General features: G+C 43.9%; 1 protein-coding gene and 1 long non-coding RNA gene across 6 annotated transcripts in view; one reads left to right on the forward strand and one right to left on the reverse strand.

The window, feature by feature from the left end:
- Window positions 1-11,732: 11,732 nt before the first annotated feature.
- LOC123728692 (uncharacterized) lies at window positions 11,733-19,414 on the reverse strand. Of its 3 annotated transcripts, none has more exons than XR_006760306.1 (5): window positions 19,250-19,414; window positions 12,800-12,899; window positions 12,500-12,683; window positions 12,301-12,394; window positions 11,733-12,209 (listed from the first exon to the last, which is right to left on the reverse strand). It is a non-coding gene; the product is annotated as an uncharacterized lncRNA (long non-coding RNA). The 3 variants fall into 3 exon arrangements; XR_006760304.1 differs by having other exon boundaries at window positions 12,500-12,705; XR_006760305.1 differs by having other exon boundaries at window positions 12,500-12,899.
- LOC106576851 (zinc finger DHHC-type palmitoyltransferase 16) overlaps window positions 19,326-21,097 on the forward strand; it is a 30,749-nt gene continuing 28,977 nt past the window's right edge. For all 3 annotated transcript variants that reach the window (XR_006760302.1, XR_006760303.1, XM_014154328.2), the window contains exon 1: window positions 19,326-19,602. The gene's annotated coding sequence lies outside the window, so the exon portion shown is untranslated. The remainder of the gene's footprint in view (window positions 19,603-21,097) is intronic.

Below are 21,097 nucleotides of genomic sequence, written 5' to 3' on the forward strand. Positions count from 1 at the left end.
TGAATAAAAAGAGTAGTCCCTATCCTGTGGGTGCAACTGTCTCCAGATGTTTAGTAAGTTAAGATCTTTCATGAATGACATGGTGAGCTTGCCGCCTTTGGTAAGAAGTGAGGGTTTATCAGAGGACCAATCAAGAACTGTATCTAAACAAAAATTTAAATCTCCTCCAACCAGTAGCCATCCTGGTGGTGCCTGAGCGACCTGAAGGAAGACATTCTGTATAAACATATGGTCATCGAAGTTAGGAGCATAAATATTCAATAGGGTCCAAGACTCTGAAAACATATGCCCCTGCACCAAAACAAACCTGCCCGAGGGATCAGAGATGGTGTTGTTGACACAGAAGGGTATGTGTCTACTTATCAAAATTGCAGTTCCTCTTGCTTTGGAGTTAAAAGAGGACGCAAAAACTTGTCCTACCCATTCCCTCTTCAATTTCTTGTGTTCGCTGGCTGTAAGATGTGTTTCTTGTAGAAACACAATGTCAGCCTTTAATTTCTTAAGGTATGTACAGACTCTTTTCCTTTTAATCGGGCTGTTAAGACCTTTTACGTTGAATGTGACATATTTTTGTGGATTAAGCATAGGTTGGGTTTCAAATATGTAACCGAATGGAAATCTCTCATATGTAAATAGTCAGGAAATATTTCAACTTTGGTTTGAAGGCAGAAGTGACCTATGTGTCTCTTTAGGAAGGAAACCACAATAAACATGGAAAAAAAGAAGGAAAAAAAAATCCCGCCCACCCCGATTGTCAGACTAAAACAACAATCCCAACAATCAAACATGAATACACTTGTAGAGATACGTTGCTGCTCGCTTTCCATCTTGCTCTTACTAGCTAAACCATGGCGTAAACTAAAACCTGCGAGTTCTCTAAATTGAAAACAAACGTTGTGAATAAACATTTATGGCTGAATGTTTACTGCCCACGGTAAGGGCTGCTTGAGTCTCTTTACTGGAGAGGAGAAACATTAAAGGGGGGAAAGCAGTGGGCCTAATCCCACTTATTGCCTCGCCCAGTGGATATTGACTAAACCAAAATATACTCTCCTGTAAATGTAATAGAACTCACCCCGGGGAAAAAAAACGGTTAGTTGAAAATGTACAAATCAATAATAGCGACCGGATAGCGGGGTAAACGGATCCAAATTCCAAGAAGATATCAGAAGTTCAGCCCAGATAAGAGAAAACAAACAAACTGGATCTTATCCCCCAGAGAGACCGTTTTTCAGACGCGGTTCAGTTCTTTGAGAAAAGTGAACACTTCTCCCGGTGTGTTGAAGATATGGCTTCAGCCTTTGTACTGAACTTTCATCCGCGCAGGGTGGATGAGGTAGCCGGTGACGTTCTTCTCCTTCAGTGCTTTGGCGGCAGGTCTGAACTGCTTGCGACGTCTGGCGAGATCGGCGCTCATATCCGGGAAAAGGCTGACCCTCTTGCCATTGATGGTGATGTCCCCTTTGGCTCTTGCGAGTTGCAGTATCTTCTCTCTGTCTTGGAAATGGAGGAACCTGACCAGGACGGCCCGTGGGGGTTCATCTGTCCGGGGTTTCGGCGCTGATGTTCTGTGGGCGCGTTGGATTTCCAGCGGCTTGGTGAAGTTGATTATGCCTAGGACATCCGGGATCCATTGAGTGAAGAAACGGACCGGGTCACGGCCCTCGCTGTCCTCTTTCAATCCCACCACACGGATATTACTATGTCTGCTCTGGTTCTCCATCTGATCTACTTTGTTTTTGAGGTAGGCGTTGTCTTCTGCAGTTGTATCAGAACCTGGTCATGTCGAGCAGTGGTATCTTCAACTGTGCTAATGCGCAACTCAGCCTCAGTCGTTCTCAAAAGGAGATCATTCAAGGAGGATTTCAGGTCGTCAATGGAAGAATGGAGTTCAGCCAATTTCTTATCAGCCGATTTCTTATCAATTTTCATAGAAAGACCTTTGTTACCATCCTGAATTTCCCGGAGGAGAGTAGCCAGCATGTCGGCAGGCTCGCAAGAGGCTGCCGAGAGCAACAGTCTGGAACTGTCGTCTGAGTTATGAGGGCTAATGCTAATCTTGCTAGCGGTGGCGTTATCTTGGGAATCAACAACGTTTTGGTCATCCTTCTTGCCTCTCGGTCGGAGGTCCATGGCTCTTTGGGAAGGTAAGTACTTAACAATTTCTCAGCCGATGTTAGAATATTGTTTCAACGTTGTTATTTAGGTAATAATAGAATAACTTTGAAGAGCTCGGTTTGTCAACGTCTGCTCAGCTCCGCGGCATCACGTGCTCCCGTTGTCCACATATTCTAAGTCAGAACTGTCCAGAGTAGTGATGGCGGGCAGGTGCGGCAGCGATCGGTTGAAGAGCATGCATTTAGTTTTACTTGCATTTAAGAGCAGTTGGAGGCCACGGAAGGAGAGTTGTATGGCATTGAAGCTCGTCTGGAGGCTAGTTAACACAGTGTCCAAAGAAGGGGCCAGAGGTATACAAAATGGTGTCATCTGCGTAGAGGTGGATCAAAGAATCACCAGCAGCAAGAGCGACATCATTGATGTATACAGAGAAGAGAGTCTGCCCGAGAATTGAACCCTGTGGCACCCCCATAGAGACTGCCAGAGGTCCGGACAACAGGCCCTCCGATTTGACACACTAAACTCTATCAGAGAAGTAGTTGGTGAACCAGGCGAGGCAGTCATTTGAGAAGCCAAGGCTGTTGAGTCTGCCAATAAGAATGTTGTGATTGATGGTGTCGAAAGCCTTAGCTAGGTTGATGAATACGGCTGCACAGTAATGTCTCTTATTGATGGCGGTTATGATATCGTTTAGGACCTTGAGAGTGGCTGTGGTGCACCTATGACCAGCTCTGAAACCAGATTGCATAGTGGACTACATGTAACAGTATAGGTTCTGTCCCTCTCCTCGCCCCAACCTGGGCTTGAACCAGGGACCCTCTGCACACACCAACAACTGACACCCACGAAGCATCGTTACCCATCGCTCCACAAAAACCGCGGCCCTTGCAGAGCAAGGGGAACAACTACTTAAGGTTGCAGAGCGAGTGACGTCACCCAATTGAAACGCTATTAGCGTGCACCACTGCTAACTAACTAGCCATTTCACATCGGTTACATACATACAACTACATACATTTTTTTTTAAAGGCACAAGGAGTCTACATATCAGTGCATACACAAACTATCTAGGTCAAATAGGGGACAGGCGTTGTGCCGTGAGGTGTTGCTTTATCTGTTTTTTTAAACCAGGTTTGCTGTTTATTTGAGAAATATGAAATGGAAGGAAGTTCCATGCAATAAGGGCTCTATATAATACTGTACGCTTTCTTGAATTTGTTCTGGATTTGGGGACTGTGAAAAGACCCCTGGTGGCATGTCTGATGGGATAAGTGTGTGTGTCAGAGCTGTGTGTAAGTTGACTATGCAAACAATTTGGGATTTTCAACAAATTAATGTTTCTTAAAAAAAACAAGAAGTGGGGCAGTCAGTCTCTCATCAACTCTTAGCCAATAGAGACTGGCAGGCATAGTATTTATATCAGCCCTCTGATTACAATTAAGAGCAGAACGTGCCACTCTGTTATGGGCCAGCTGCAGCTTAACTAGGTCTTTCCTTGCAGCACTGGACCACATGACTGGACAATAATCAAGATTAGACAAAACTAGAGCCTGCAGAACTTGCTTTTTGGAGTGTGGTGTCAAAAAATCTGAGCTTCTCTTTATTACGGCCAGACCTCTCCACATCTTTACAACCATTGAATCTAAACTCAGCAAAAAAAGAAATGTAATCTCACTGTCAACTGCATTTATTTTCAGCAAACTTAACATGTGTAAATATTTCTATGAACATAACAAGATTCAACAACTGAGACATAAACTGAACAAGTTCCACAGACATGTGACTAACAGAAATGGAATAATGTGTCCCTGAACAAAGGGGGGGTCAAAATCAAAAGTAAAAGTCAGTCTCTGGTGTGGCCACCAGCTGCATTAAATACTGCAGTGCATCTCCTCCTCATGGGCTGCACCAGATTTGCCAGTTCTTGCTGTGAGATGTTACCCCACTCTTCCACCAAGGCACCTGCAAGTTCCCGGACATTTCTGGGGGGGATGGCCCTAGCCCTCACCCTCCGATCCAACATGAGGGAGGAGGATGTCTTCCCTGTAATGCATAGCGTTGAGATTGCCCGCAATGACAACAAGCTCAGTCCGATGATGCTGTGACACACTGCCCCAGACCATGACGGACCCTCCACCTCCAAATCGATCCCCCTCCAGAGTACCGGCCTCGGGGACGACCCGGAGGGCGAGGCGCATGGTGATCCGGACGAAGACGGTGGAACTCCTGCAGCATAGATGGGTCCAACACGTCCTCGACTGGAACCCAGCACCTCTCCTCTGGACCGTACCCCTCCCACTCCACGAGATACTGAAGGCCCCTCGCCTGGCGCCTCAAATCCAGTATGGAGCGAATGGAGTACGCCGGAGCCCCCCCGATGTCCCGAGGGGGCGGAGGAACCTCCCGCACCTCAGACTACTGGAGTGGGCCAGCCACCACTGGCCTGAGGAAAGACACATGGAACGAGGGGTTAATACGATAATTGGGTGGAAGCTGTAACCTATAACAAACCTCGTTCACTCTCCTCAGGACTTTAAATGGCCCCACAAACCGCGGACCCAGCTTCCGGTAGGGCAGGCGGAGGGGCAGATTTCGGGTCGAGAGCCGGGGTCTCACTGCGGTGGCGATCTGCATTAACCTTCTGGCGCGTCACGGCCTACTGAAGGTGAACACGGACGGCTTCCCATGTCTCCTCCGCGTGCCTGAACCAGTCGTCCACCGCAGGAACCTCGGTCTGACCCTGATGCCAAGGCGCCAGAACCGGCTGGTACCCCAGTACGCACTGGAAGGGAGAGATGTTAGTAGAGGAGTGTCGGAGCGAGTTCTGTGCCATCTCGGCCCAGGGCATGAACTCCGCCCACTCCCCCGGCCGGTCCCGGCAGTAGGACCGCAGAAACCTGCCCACATCCTGGTTCACTCCCTCCACCTGCCCATTACTCTCGGGGTGAAACCCTGAAGTAAGGCTGATTGAGACCCCCAGACGTTCCATGAACGCCTTCCAGACCCTAGACGTGAACTGGGGACCCCGATCAGACACTATATCCTCAGGCACCCCATAGTGCCGGAAGATGTGTGTGTAAACAAGGCCTCCGCAGTCTGTAGGGCCGTAGTGAGACCGGGCAGAGGGAGGAGACGACAGGACTTAGAGAAACGATCCACAACAACCAGGATCACGGTGTTACCCTGTGAGAGTGCAAGATCAGTAAGAAAATCCACCGACAGGTGCGACCAAGGCCGCTGTGGAACGGGTAAGGGGTGTAGCTTACCTCTGGGCAGGTGCCTAGGAGCCTTACACTGGGCGCACAACGAGCAGGAGGAAACATAAACCCTCACGTCCTTAGCCAAGGTAGGCCACCAGTACCTCCGGCTCAAACAGCGCACTGTCCTACAGATCCCAGGATGACCAGAGGAGGGTGACGTGTGGGCCCAATAGATCAACCGGTCACGGACAGCAGACGGGACATACAGACGCCCAGCGGGACACTGGATGGGAGCGGGCTCTGCACGTAACACCTGCTCAATGCCCGTGTCCAGCTCCCACACTACCGGCGCCACCAGGCAGGAGGCGGGGAGTTTCGGAGTGGGATCCATGGACCGCTCCTCTGTGTCATACAGCCGGGACAATGCGTCTGCCTTCGCGTTCTGGGAGCCTGGTCTGTAAGAAAGGGTAAACACAAAACGGGTGAAAAACATGGCCCACCTTGCCTGGCGAGGGTTCAGTCTCCTCGCTACCCGGATGTACTCTAGATTGCGGTGGTCAGTCCAGATGAGAAAAGGGTGTCTAGCCCCCTCAAACCAATGTCTCCACACCTTCTTGGCCTTGACGACAGCCAACAACTCCCGGTCCCCCACGTCAGAGTTCCGCTCCACCGGGCTGAGCTTCTTCGAGAAGAAGGCACAGGGACAGAGCTTCGGTGGCGTACCCGAGCGCTGAGAGAGCACAGCTCCTATCCCAGCCTCAGATGCGTCCACCTACACTATGAACGCCAAAGAGGGATCTGGATGGGCCAGCACGGGAGCCGAGGTAAACAGAGCCCTCAGATGACTAAAAGCCCTGTCCGCCTCAGCTGTCCACTCCAAGCACACCGGACCCCCTTCAGCAGTGAGGTAATGGGAGCCGCTACTTGACCAAAACCCCGGATAAACCTCCGGTAGTAGTTGGAAAACCCTAAGAACCGCTGCACCTCCTTTACCGTGGTGAGGGTCGGCCAATTACGCACGGCTGCAATGCAGTCACTCTCCATCTCCACCCCTGAGTTGGAAATGCGATACCCTAGGAAGGAGACGGACTGTTGGAAGAACAGGCATTTCTCAACCTTGACGTACAGGTCATGCTCCAACAGGCAACCAAGCACTCTGCGCACCAGGGACACATGCTCTGCGCGTGTAGCGGAGTATATCAAAATGTCATCAATATACACCACTACACCCTGCCAGTGCAGGTCCCTGAAAATCTTGTCTACAAAGGCTTGGAAGACTCATGGCACATTCATCAACCCGTACGGCATGACGAGGTAATCATAGTGCCCAGAGGTGGTACTGAAAGCCGTCTTCCACTCGTCTCCCTCTCGGATACGCACCATGTTGCAAGTGCTCTTGAGATCTAATTTGGTGAAGAAGCGCCCCGTGCATTGACTCTATTGCTGTGGCTATGAGCGGTAGCGGGTAACTATACCTCACAGTGATCTGATTCAGACCCCGATAGTCAATACACGGGCGCAGACCTCCCTCCTTCTTCACAAAAAAGAAACTCGAGGAGGCGGGTGAAGTGGAGCCCGAATGTACCCCTGATGCAGGGATTCGGAGACATATGTTTCCATAGCCTCCGTCTCCGCCTGTGAGAGGATACACGTGACTCCTGGGAAGTGCAGCGTCTACCAGGAGATCTATCGCACAATCGCCCCGTCGATGAGGTGGTAATTGAGTCGCCTTCTTTTTGGAGAAGGCGAGAGCCAAATCGGCATATTCAGGGGGAATGCGCACGGTGAAGACCTGGTCTGGACTCTCCACCATAGTAGCACCAACGGAAACCCCTAAACACCTACCTGAGCACTCTCGCGACCACCCCATGAGAGCCCTCTGAGGCCAACAAACAGTGGGGTTGTGACAAGCTAACCAGGGTAGGCACAGCACCACGGGAAACGCAGGAGAGTCAATAAGGAAGAGACACATTTTCTCCATATGACCCCCTTGCGTCACCATGCCAAAAGGAGCGGTGACCTGCCTAATCCACCCTGACCCTAATGGTCGACTATCTGAAGCGTGAATGGGGAAAGGCACATCCACGGGAACGATGGGGATCCCCAAACTATGGGCTAAAGCTCTGTCAATAAAATTCCCAGCTGCGCCTGAATCGACGAGCGCCTTATGCTGGGAATGCGGGGAAAACTCAGGGAAAGTGACAAACACAAACATCTGTGCAACAGAGGGTTCTGGGTGAGAATGGTGCCGGCTCACCTGGAGTTGATGCCAGAGTGCCCTGCCTGCTGCCTCGATCCCCAGAGGAACCAACCCGGCAACGACCGGCAGTGTGACCTCTGCGGCCACAGATGGTACACGAGCGGGAACCCCCTCCGGTCTCCCTGCGCACCGCCCCTCCCAGCTCCATGGGTATCGGAGAGGGGGAGCGGGAGGATGGAACCACCGGACCCCAATCAGAACGTCCGCGGGTAGCCAGCAGGTTGTCCAGCCGGATGGACATGTCCATGTCACGAGAATTTTCAATCCCAATGATGATAACTAAACAATCATTTAAGCTTTGACCAATTCCCCGAGGTTTATAAGACCCTGGGTTTAATAATAATTAGGCAAAGTCTCAGATTCTGCAAAAGGTTAATTCTTTATTCAGAGAGTACTCTGAAGTCAAAAATGAGAACAGTCATTTTATAACTCACACACACACACACCAGTAGAAACTCCACCTCCCTTTAGGTGGGCTGTATTTTTCCACGATACTAACACATCATTTCTCATTATCTTCTAGCCATTCCTAACAGTTACTCCCCCTTACCTAAGTTGGGGAGGCCTCTTTCCTGGTATTTGGTTTCAGAGTTATCACATGTTCGTTTTGTTCGATAAAGTTCATATTTATGTCCAAATACCTCCATTTTGTTTGCGCGTTTAGTCCAGCACTCCAAATTCACTAAGCGTGCGAGTTTAGTCCAGACAAAAAGTCAAAATAGTTACATTACAGTTCGTAGAAACATGTCAAACGATGTATAGAATCGATCTTTAGGATGTTTTTATCATAAATCTTCAATAATATTCCAACCGGACAATTCCTTTGTCTTTAGAATTGAAAGGAAAGGCAGCTCGCTCTCACGGCCGCGCGCATGATTGAGCTCATGCTAATTTTCCAGACACCTGATACAACCAGCTCTTATTCTCTCCCCATTCACAGTAGAAGCCTGAAACAACGTTCTAAAGACTGTTGACATCTAGTGGAAGCCTTAGGAAGTGCAATATGACCCCACAGACACTGTATATTTGATAGGCAATCACTTGAAAAACTACAAACCTCAGATTTCCCACTTCCTGGTTGGATTTTTTCTCAGGTTTTTGCCTGCCATATGAGTTCTGTTATACTCACAGACATCATTCAAACAGTTTTAGAAATTTCAGAGTGTTTTCTATCCAAATCTACTAATTATATGCATATTCTAGCTTTTGGGCCTTAGTAGCAGGCATTTTACTTTGGGCATGCTTTTCATCCAAGCTACTCAATACTGCCCCCCGTTCCTAGAGAAGTTAAACCGGACAGGGCCTTGGTCACTGATCCATCTGGTGATGTGTTATTAGGAATAAACGTACAGCAATGAACCCCTATCATTCTACATACCCCGCCCTTTTCTGCCAATAACATATTGAGAGCCAGCCTATTTTGCCAGGTCATGAGGGAGGTGGCGGATAATTGGTCAGAGATCCCCTTTACTGCATCCCCAGTTTCATTCATGAATCTCTGTTGATTATAATAGATGTAATTAATCCAATCTACATTTTTATTTATTATCAACCACCAAAAGAACGTAGTGGTAAAGCCTTCACCTATTTGATTCATAGCTTTGTATTAATCTGGAACTCCCCTGGAGATGCCTATAGCATCCATCTAGACAGGGCTACTCCCATCCTGGTCAAAACTCCTCTTGTGCCTACTTTGGCCTCCTATAACTGGCCTCAACATTTTCAGCCGTGTAGCCAGCGCTCCACGCTGTCTAGTCTGGTAGTTTCAACCATTCGTAATGTCCGGCTCACCGCCCGTCTACTTGGTCTAATGTAAATTTTGTTACCAAGGCTTTTATCCTCGGCTAAAAAGGGGGCATTCCCTTACGACGAAAAATTGTCTGTGCTGACTTGGTTACTCACTTGGCGTGGTTACTGACTGGGCACAAGTTTATATAAAAAATAAATCACATTTAGAAGGCTAAAATCACATTGCTATCTTCACAAAAGTATTCACATATTTAATCATATTTTATACAACATTTAGATAACTTGATACATAGAATGCGTACACTTTCAGAGTTACAGTTGCTTTGTTATACCATCCTTAATGAATACTTATGTAAATGTGATTTCTTTTTTATTTACATTTGCAAACATTTCTAAAAACCTGTTTTTGCTTTGTCATTATATGGTATTGTGTGTAGATTGATGTGGGAAAAAAACAATTTAATACATTTTAGAATAAGGCTGTAACATAAAATGTGGAAGGGGTCAAGGGGTCTGAATACTTTCTGAATGCATTCTATAATAAACAGAGTAGCAGCAGCATATGTGAAGAGTGTTAGTGTTTCTGTGTGAGTGTGGCGTCAATATGCATGTGTTGTGTGTGAGTGTATGTAGTGTGTGTTGGAGTGTCAGTGTGCAGGTCTAGCTAGTCATTTGTTATGCTAAAAAGAGGTTGCATAGCAACAGAATCAACTTCAGGTAGACAGGTGAAGCACTAGTACACTCAACTGAAATTATACCATTCGTTTGCAGTATACTAAAATGAACTAATAGTATATAGCATGTAGTATATACTCATTAAGTATCCAGTATGTTAGTATGGGTATTCGAACACAGTGTATGACTTGGGTGGCTGGGTGTACGCACTGCCTTCTGTAGCACCTTGTGGTCAGATGCCGAGCAGTTGCCATACCAAGCGTTGATGCAGCCAGTGAAGATGCTTTCAAAGATGCAGCTGTATAATTTGAGGATCTGAGGGCCTGCCATGCCAAATAATGTCCCCCAGCCAAACAGTGTCCCCACCTGCGTCACAATGGGATTCGATAAACTATTAGCGTCCGTTGCTATATCAACGGTGTGATGACCTATTGATTCAAATTTTGGAGATCTTTACAGCTTAAATTACATTTTCATCCCCGCTACACAAACAAGTCAGATTTCCACTACAATTTTGCTGTTTAAACAAGTATTGTTAAGCTAATAAGATGAAAACATTACTTCAAACCACTTTTGGGTACCTTGTTAACATTACAGCAACATGAAATCCATGTCTTAAACATTGATACTGTCACGTTCGTCATAATAATGATTGGACCAAGGCGCAGCGTGAGTAGCGTTCCACATAATTTATTACAAAGTGAAACTTTCGAAAAATACAAAACAAATAAAAGAATAAACAAACCATGACTAACAATGCAACTACACATAAACAATATCCCATAACCCCCAAGTGAAAAACAAGCTACTTAAGTATGATCCCCAATTAGAGACAACGATTACCAGCTGTCTCTAATTGGGAATCATACAAATCACCAACATAGAAAATAAAACCTAGAACCCCACATAGAAATAGATCAACTCCCAGTCACACCCTGACCTACTCTTTCATAGAAAATAAGAGCTTTCTATAGTCAGGACGTGACAGTACAGCTTCCCCCCCCCCCAAAAAGGTGCAGACTCCGACCACAAAACCTGAAACAACAAAAAGGGAGGGTTATGGGGGGTGGTGGCTCTAGTGCAGGACGAAGAACCCTCCCATCCTGCAGATCCGCAAGCATTGAAGGCGGCTCTGGTGCAGGACGAAGAACCCTCTCATCCTGCGAATCCGCCAGCCTCGGTGGAGGCTCTGGACCGCCGCTGGAGGCTCTGGACCATCATACAAATAACTAACATAGAAATAAATAAACTAGATCAACCCCCAGCCACGCCCTGACCTACTCGATCATAGAAAATAAGAGCTTTCTATGGTCAGGACATGACAGATACTTTTCAGAAATAGCAAAGAAAATGTGTAATCTGCTTGACACATCAGCTAATTTCCTCTCCATTCATATGCAAATCCATTTGATTCATACACTGGCTTGTCTGGCTGTCATGTTTATATTTTAACCTGCCCTTCCCTGATCTACACTGAAATAATATCATTTCAGTAGTCCTCTATTATGATACTTTTTTCCCCTTCTATCTCACATAGCTCATTAGTACACCCTTGTGGTTGAATATATGTATCTATTGAAGGACCTAGGATACAACAATGAGTAATGTGGAACTAATAAATACCATCAAGGAACTCCTTACAATTAACAATGAACACCTTGTGAAACAGCTGTGAAAACCAACCTGGCAACATTAAAGATTTTAATATATAAACTTTGATATTCTTTTGGTACAGTTGTGTCATTAATTTTATTTTGTACACTCATGGCAATCAAAACTAAAATACAGAATTATGGTGTGTGGAATATAAAGGAGGTGGTTGCTGTGTGGGTGGGAGGTTCTTCCTGTCACTTGTTCACAACAGGCAGCCAGTCTCAGAAGAGGGACTTGAAGAGGGAAACTGCAAAGGCCAGGCACTGCTGCTCTCTTTGTTCTGAATGTTTGCAGTGCTAGTGTTTTTAGTTAATCTGTGTATCGCACATATTATGTGCCCAGCATGATAGAGCAACAAAACTTTCTTAGCAGATAATGACAACATGACAATAACAGTAGCTGAATATGATGTAATGAAAAGTTGGAGAGTGGTTGGTAATGGAGGACATCAGGCTGGTCCCCTTCCGACTCAGAGCACAGAGAACCAGACTGATCTGAACTCACTGGCTCTGGTGGATGGGATACCTCCTGGGGGGCTCGGACAGTCGATGATCCTAAAGTCATTTGAAAAGGTAAATTGAAGAGGTACATTCAGCATAACTACAATTTCTTGCTTTCACAAATGTCAACCAAAGCTTAACATACTTTTCTAATGGGCTTCACTGAAGTGTAGGGCATCAGGGCTTTCAGTGGTCGACCGTCCAACTGGAGAAGATTGTTAGCTTCCACCGAGGTAACCCTAGGAAGACAAAGAGAAAAATATCAGTGATAGGGAAACTAAAATTAGCTTCAGGTTATTTTGTGTGCAAATGAAAATAGTTATTATCTGAGGTTTTATATTCACCTTAACGGGTGGTGACTCCAGTTAGGAACGAAAAAGCAGCGAGGTTTCCCCAAGTCTCGCCTTCCTTTCGACCTTCTTCCAAACCGAGTAATTCGCCCGGATGTCGAAGTACTTTTCCCCCCCCTTCTTGATTCTCCCCTGGTAGCTCTCCTTCTGTTTCTCCTGCGCCTTGTCGATGTTCAGTCTCACATTGATTGATAACAGGACTAAATGCAATTATATTTCATATTACAAATACATTTCTTACATATCTCTTGGAGAGGGCCAGAAAATAAATGAACAGCAGACAATTATTTTTACCACGTCAAAAACCTCCACATCCTTCTCAGTCCGTGCATGAAGGTGGTCCTCGAAGGGCTGGTTCGACAACTTCCACCACATCAGGTGGGGTTTCAGTGATCTGAAAGTATGTTACACAAAAACAGCAATAGACAAACAACACTAAGTCAATCACAAATTTGAAAGACTACAGTTTATGCAATAATTGTACAGTTAAAGTCAGAAGTTTAAATGTATTTGGCTAAGGTGTATGTAAACTCAGTTTGTCACAATTCCTGACATTTAATCCTTGTAAAAATTCCCTGTCATAGGTCAGTTAGAAATAAAGTGGTGATCCTAAGAATGTGAAATGTCAGAATAATAGTAGAGTGATTTATTTCAGCTTTTATTTCTTTCATCACATTCCCAGTGGGTCAGAAGTTTACATACACTCAATAAGTATTTGGGAGCATTGCCTTTAAATTGCTTAACTTGGGTCAAACGTGTCAAGTAGCCTTCCACAAGCTTCTCACAATAAGTTGGGTGAATTTTGGCCCATTCCTCCTGACAGAGCTGGTGTAACTGAGTCAGGTTTGTTGGCCTCCCTGCTCGCACACACTTTTTCAGTTCTGCCCACAAATGTTCTATATTATTGAGGTCAGGGCTTTGTGATGGCCACTCCAATACCTTGACTTTGTTGTCCTTAAGCCATTTTGCCGCAACTTTGGAAGTATGCTTGGGGTTATTGTCCATTTGGAAGACCCATTTGCGACCAAGCTTTAAACTTCCTGACTGATGTCTCGAGATGTTGCTTCAATATATCCACATAATTTTCCTACCTCATGATGCCATCTATTTTGTGAAGTGCACCAGTCCCTCCTGCAGCAAAGCACCCCCACAACATAATGCTGCCACCCCCGTGCTTCACGGTTGGGATGGTGTTCTTCAGCTTGCAAGCATCCCCCTTTTCCCTCCAATCAAAACAATGGTCATTATGGCCAAACAGTTCTATTTTTGTTTCATCAGACCAGAGGACATTTCTCCAAAAGTACGATCTTTGTCACCATGTGCAATTGCAAACCATAGTCTGGCTTTTTTATGGCGGTTTTGGAGCAGTGGCTTCTTCCTTGCCAAGCGGCCTTTCAGGTTTTGTCGATATAGGACTTGTTTTACTGTGGATATAGATACTTTTGTACCCGTTTCCTCCAGCATCTTCACAAGGTCCTTTGCTGTTGTTCTGGGATTGATTTGCACTTTTCGCACCAAAGCGTCTCTAGGAGACAGAACGCGTCTCCTTCCTGAGCGCTATGATGGCTGCGTGGTCCCATGGTGTTTATACTTGCGTACTATTGTTTGTACAGATCAATGTGGTACCTTCAGTTGTTTGGAAATTGCTCCCAAGGATGAACCAGACTTGTGGAGGTCTACAATTGTTTTTCTGAGGTCTTGGCTGATTTCTTTTGATTTTCCCATGATGTCAAGCAAAGAGGCACTGAGTTTGAAGGTAGGCTTTGAAATACATCCACAGGTACACATCCAATTGACTCAAATGATGTCACTTGGCCCATCAGAAGCTTCTAAAGCCATGACATCATTTTCCAAGCTGTTTAAAGGCACAGTCAACTTAGTGTATGTAAACTTCTGACCCACTGGAATTGTGATATAGTGAATTGTATGTGAAATAATCTGTCTGTAAACAATTGTTGCAAAAATTACTTGTGTCATGCACAAAGTAGATGTCCTAACCGACTTGCCAAAACTATAGTTTGTTAACAAGAAATTTGTGGAGTGGTTGAAAAACGAGTTTTAATGACTCCAACTTAAGTGTATGTAAACTTCCGACTTCAACTGTACATATGTTTTAAAAAATATATATTTATTTTATTACCCTCCAACCCTACCACACCTCCCCCAATTGGAGCAAACTAGTGAACAACGCTTAGGCTTGTCTTTCCAGCTTATGCATACTATATACATTTTATGGACAGTCTATTTTACAACAGTTTTATTTGGTTTGTTTTTAGCTCGTCCTTCCTCTACCTTCCTCTCCCATATACAGTTGATGCCGGAAGTTTACATACACTTAAGTGTAAATTATTTCAATTTATATTCAGCTGTGCCTTGCAAATGCTACACCAACTGATCCAGGGCCTAAAATTAACACCTGCCACCCCCAAATGCGAGTAGATTTTGGAATTGGCGGGTAAAATCTCAATTTCACTAGCCACATTGGCAGGTGATCAGGGTTCCACTGTGCAAGTATTTCACTCGTATTTGTGAATAAACATTTTATTAAAGTTAATGTTACATATTTTAAGTCATGTTTAAAAAACAAATCAGAGCAGTAGATCTCAGCTTGCTTTTTGACTGCAAAATTGATCTTTACTCAGAAAAGGTTGGTGACCACTTGTCTACAGTTTATCATGAGGTATTCTAACTCAGGTAAGCAGAACCTCAATAATTCCTTAATATTAGAGATCTTACCGGACTCTGCCGTTTTGTCCTGCTGATGCATAGAAAAACCTCAATGTATACTGAACAAAAATATAAACGCAACAATTTCTAAGATTTTGACGAGTTACAGTTCATAAGAAAATCAGTCAATTGAAATAAATTCATTAGGCCCTAATCTACGCATTTCACATGACTGGGCAGAGACGCAGTCAGGGGTGGGCCTAGGAGAGAATAGGCCCACACACTTGGGAGCCAGGCCTGACCCACTGGGGAAGCCAGGCCCATCCAATCAGGCTACTCAATGTAATTCATTTTAAGTGATATTTCATAGAAATCTGGAAACACTGGACAATTACTTTAAAGGTTGACTTTGGGCAAAAACTCTAAAATAACATCTTTAAACTGTAATTAATCAATGCACCATCACACCAGGTAATTTAATGGAAGAAAAAAAAGAAGGAAAAAAAGATATATATATAAAGATATTTGGCTACAGAAGTGCCATTTCTTACCGATCTCTACAGCTTCTGTCCAAAAACAAATCCTGAAAAATTATGTCAACACAAACATAGGAGTTACTGGCTAGCTACATTGGCTAGCTTAGCTAACAAACTAGCTATGTCAGTCGCATGACCAAATGACAACAAGAAACCACCAAATGCACAGCCCATTTCTGCTTGAAAATTGTGAAAGAGGAGGAGTTGGACCTTTTTTGTGCCCAAAGTCAACTGTTGAAGCAAATGTCCTACAATTCTACACATTTTGCCATTGCTTATGATGTGTTCATATGCTATATGGGGTGCCCCTGACCAAAAAAAAATTATAACCAATTCTACATGGACATGTCCCACTCATCCCCTCTGGCAATTTTGCCTATGATATAAAGAAATGTGTGCTCTGTTCACAATAATCTATTCCAAGGCAAAACACGAGTTTCAAGTTTGGGGAAGCTTACAATTTATCCTTCAATTTCTACTGATCTGCATGCCAGTTATGATTTTCATATGTGCATTTTACATGGAAGAGTTTCATTTTAATAATTGTTTTGTTTCTCAAAATCGAATAACGTTTTAGTTTCTCAAAATCATTGTCACGTGGTTAATAATACTAATCGGAATTAAAATGATAAAATCTAAAAGTTAAAATTCCACTAATGCCAGAGCACCAGCCTCTGCCATACATGTACACATTGATTCACAGTTAGCCATTGGCGGCTAAAGAAATGAGCGCATGGAATGAAGAGAGCCATGGGGTCTGGCCTGTTCTAGTATGAGAGCTACTTTAAAAAAATGAAACATATCCTGAGCTACTCATTTTTTTCCTAGCTTTCAAATAGGCACATTCTCCTCCTCTCCCCTGCAACTCTTCCCCAGGTCCTTAATGTACAAGGAAGTAGTGCACTGTGTTTTCTGTCAATATACCTGGTAAAATAATGGTTAATAAAATCTGTATTTCCCCCCCAAAATCAGTTTTATTTTCACTCTTAAAATTACAATTGTTCATGGAGAAACAACAACATTTGATGTTCTGAGCCCATGTCAATACTTAAGACACATTTCTTTAGGTCTGGAAGAAAACTAACAAATTGAGTGCAATTCCCCTTTTAATTGCGCATCTGGCCCTTTAATTGCACCACGGAAGGATTTCTGCACAAACTGTCAAACTGTTTCAGGGAAGCCGTTGCCCACACCAAGGTCTTGACCTGACTGCAGAGTGCCCCATGGTGGCGGTGGGGTTTTGGTATGGGCAGTCATAAGCTACGGACAACAACCAGTTGCATTTTATCGACGGCAATTTGAATGGACAGAAATACTGTGAAGAGATCATGAGGCCTATTTTTTAAGGTATCTGTGACCAACAGATATATATATATATATATATATATATATATTCCCAGTCTTGTGAAATCCATAGATTAAGGCCTAATGAATTAATTTCAATTCACTGAATTTCCTATGAACAGTCAGTAAAATCTTTGAAATTGTTGCGTTTATATTTTTGTTCGGTGTAGATACAAATTATATACTTACTCATGATACACTTCTGCCAGGTAAGCCTACTTTGCAATTAACATTTAGTTGAGAAGGTTTTGGGGAAAGTATTTTTAAAAACTCACAAGATGGTGATCACATCAACTGGCTACACATGGAGTGATTAACAAAGTGCGCCCCACAGACAGGGGCAATATTGCTGGAAATTGGCAGATATTGTGTTAGGTTTGGATTTTTAAGCCAATGGTGTCTAACCAGGGGTGGGATAATGCCAATGTTGATTAGATATTAGCTGGGAGCTTGCGGTGTCTGATAGGGCCTACATGTGAGATTTGTTTATGACAGTGGGCGGTGGAACACGTGAAAATTGCATGCACTTTCAGAATTGTTTGGCGAGCTACGCGATCGACCTGTTGGAGACCCCTGGCCAATGTAGCAGTAGGCACATAACTTCCATTGTGAACTAAGTAAAAATACAGAAAGCTGACAAATATAAACGCATTCATCGCTCTACTCCATCTGTCTTGACTTGAGCTATGAAGTGCAACATTGTAGCCTATCAAATCAATCAACTGGCTCCGGCCCAATGACTGTTTATATTTGAAGGTCCAGCCCGAAGCTGTTGCCAGCGAATTTGCAACATTGTATCAACTAGCCTATTCCGGGCCCTCGGGTTTCCTGCACCAATGAGCTCCGGACAAACAGCTGATTTTGCACAAAGGGAAATGTGTTCAGGTTTTTTATGACGTTAGCGCTGGATATATGGTGTCCTCAGAGCATTACATTTTGCTCTTTCACACCAAGACCTGGTGATTTATCGAGAGTGTTGGAAATATTTTTTAAATACTGTGAGGAACTATTATCATTAAAAAAAAGGACTTCGTTGACTTACTGTGTGAGGCGAAGAAAAAAAATACTGAGAAACGCAGCTTATTAGTGGTGCTGAGAAGACAATCAGTAATCAAACGTCCCCAAATGGGCACTTTCCTAAATTTGCACGCAGCAGGCCAGTTAGCCTACTTCTACAGGTGCAAGCGTTCCGTTAACATTAAGATGACAGAGAAAACAGACACATTACCATTGCTCACATCGAGCGCTCCAAACAAAATTCTATGAAAAATTCGTAAGTGGTATGAAATAAACCAAAACTTGTTTCTCACAAGTGTAACAGGTTGAACTCTGCAAAAGTTTCCACTCCGAGAATGAGAATGGAGGACTAATTAATCTAGGACTAATTAATCTATGCATTAACATAAATTAATGACGCGATTAACGGTACATTTACTACTGGTGACAGGTAATGGGGAATTGATCAAAATAAACAAAATGGCAAACAAAATAATGACTGCACAAGACAGCTCAGCGCATTCCGGCGAGAGGCACCAAGGTCTTCGCCACACAACCGTATAGGTCTACACGCTTGTGATTTGAAACAATCCGCAGCTTTAAAAGAAGCAAATTATCCTGGCTAAGTCATGCTTTCTGGTGAAGTATTTAAAATTAATGTATTTCTGTATAGACCGGAGTAATTATAATTTTGGCAAATGTATTTCAATTTACTTTATGCTGAAGTGACTGTTACTGAATCTGGTCCTACTCTTAGGCTAATAATTTATTGCAGTGAGTGTCACCCAAAATGTAGAACTACAGCATTAATGTCTAGCTACATGTTTGTAAAAAATTTTTTTTTTTACTCCGATAAAAACATTCACAAGTCCCAACATTGGCAGAGAAATTTCAAATTCTCGCTGAAGTGTCTAGCCACAAGCATAAATTAGCTAGCTGGGAAGGGCTCATCAGGATGAATCATTTGTACACTGCAAACTAACCGCAAGAATCCCAAACATATATACACTAAACCTTGATTACGTTGGGATAAAAATCACATGCCTCTATTTATGCGTGTGATTACTTGGTTACAGATTTTCTAAATTAAAATAAATTTGAGCTGATTTTAGTCTTATATCAAACAACGAAAATTATATTTTTAAAAATGGGGAACAGTGGGTTAACTGCCTTGTTCAGGGGCAGAACGACAGATGTTTACCTTGTCAGCTCCGGGTTTCGACGAAGCAACTTTTCAGGAAGGCTCATCAGGAGGACTGACAACCGAATTTAATTCTTCTCGACTGTCGCTGTGCGACATAAGTCATCAATTAGGGCACCATGTCAATATCAATTATTTATATACACACCTTTGGCCCGTATAGCCTCTCCCGGAAGTAAAATTGCTATTTTTCAGCACTGAGTCTGTAACGTAGAGGAGAAGCGTTTGGGCTAAACTCGCGACAGAGAAGATTGTCTCCATTCAATTTTTTGCTTCCGGATGAATTAAATCTTCTTCACCTTGGCATCATGGCCAGAGATAACACATTTCTCACGTGTGACATGCGATCCTAAGTGAGTATATAAATGGAATGTATTACTTTGTGCATGGTAACTAGCAGCTACAGCGCTACTCTCTTCAAGCTTGCTGCTGGTAGCTCACAACACTGGTCAAGTGCCAGTGGTCCTTTCAACTGATGATCTTTGACGGCAGGGTTGAGGAAAAGCTTAAATGTATATGACTCCTATTCAATCATATTGTTTAGCTATCTTAAAACAGCATTTTGTCCGTCGTGTCATAAACATAGAACATTGAATCATGACAGAGCTTGATAATTACTACTGCACTGGCAGGTGGTTTATAACAAATGGGGGGAATGGACAGAGGTATGTTCATGGAAGGTTGCGGTGAAAATGTGCTAGACAGAACGTTCAGAACGTATGGATAGGAATCCAACAATGTAGCTAACTCCATTCTTTCAAAGCTGTCATTATGGGCTGTGTCGCTCTCACTATTGTGTTCCCGCCCTGCTCATATCGCTTGATTGGAATGCAGAAGAGCAAGAGTGGAGTTGCCATAAAATGACGTGTCATAATTATATATATTTAAAGCTGTAGTCCTAGCAGTTTGTGGCCAATCCCAAATCTACATGCCGGAACATAGTTATTTTTAATTTGTACACAGCAAATTCACCGCAGGAATCCCAGAAATTGTATAGATTTGTTTTTATATTTTTTTTGCTAAACTTTGGGGACAAATAAAACCACCCGTTTGGCCAGTGTGCTGCCTATTGGGCAATCCTGGCCCAGACCCTAAGCCAGGCCTCTCAAACCCTGTTCCTGGAGAGCTACCATTCTGTAGGTATTTGCTCCATCCCCAGTTGTAACTAACCTTATTCAGCTCATCAACCAGTTAATTATTAGGGTTGGAGTGAACCTACAGGACGGTAACTCTCCAGGAACCGGGTTGGCGAGCCCTGCCCAAAGTCCTATGCACTTGTGGAGATCTGCAATGATTTCACAGGTGTAAGCACTTTTGTAATAGTTCCAATTTGCTCTCTAATAGGCTGGGTGGAAGTTTTACCATATTGCTTAGATCAAATTATCTCAGATCTCCACAAGTGTGTAGGGTCTTGAGCAATGTTCCCTCATTGTTTCGGGAACTGAAATTTCAGGTCTGCTGAGCGCAAACTTGAACGTTGTGAAAATTCTGTGCAACTTCTGGCGCGGGTTTGTTTATACTGAGGCTGTACCCGCTTTAAGTTACAGTTAAAACAGTGGCCGTTTGATAATAATGTAGGCCTATCTGAGTGGCCTACCATTAAAAACAATGGAGAAAATGCATCACAGAACGGCTATTTCCATGTTAAAATGTTATCATTCACCCGTCAGTAGCGGCTATTCTGCCCTTGAATTGCGTTCCCATGAAAAACTAGACAGCTAGCTAACAACTAAGTCTTCAATAAAAATCCCAAGGCGTGACTTTTCTTGAATGAATATTGAAAACGTTTATGTTGTGAAACTGCAAAATACAGAAAAGAATATACTTTATTCAATTCGACATACTGTA

The sequence above is a fragment of the Salmo salar genome, chromosome ssa18 (genome assembly GCF_905237065.1).
Source record: "Salmo salar chromosome ssa18, Ssal_v3.1, whole genome shotgun sequence".
Classification (NCBI taxonomy): domain Eukaryota; kingdom Metazoa; phylum Chordata; class Actinopteri; order Salmoniformes; family Salmonidae; genus Salmo; species Salmo salar.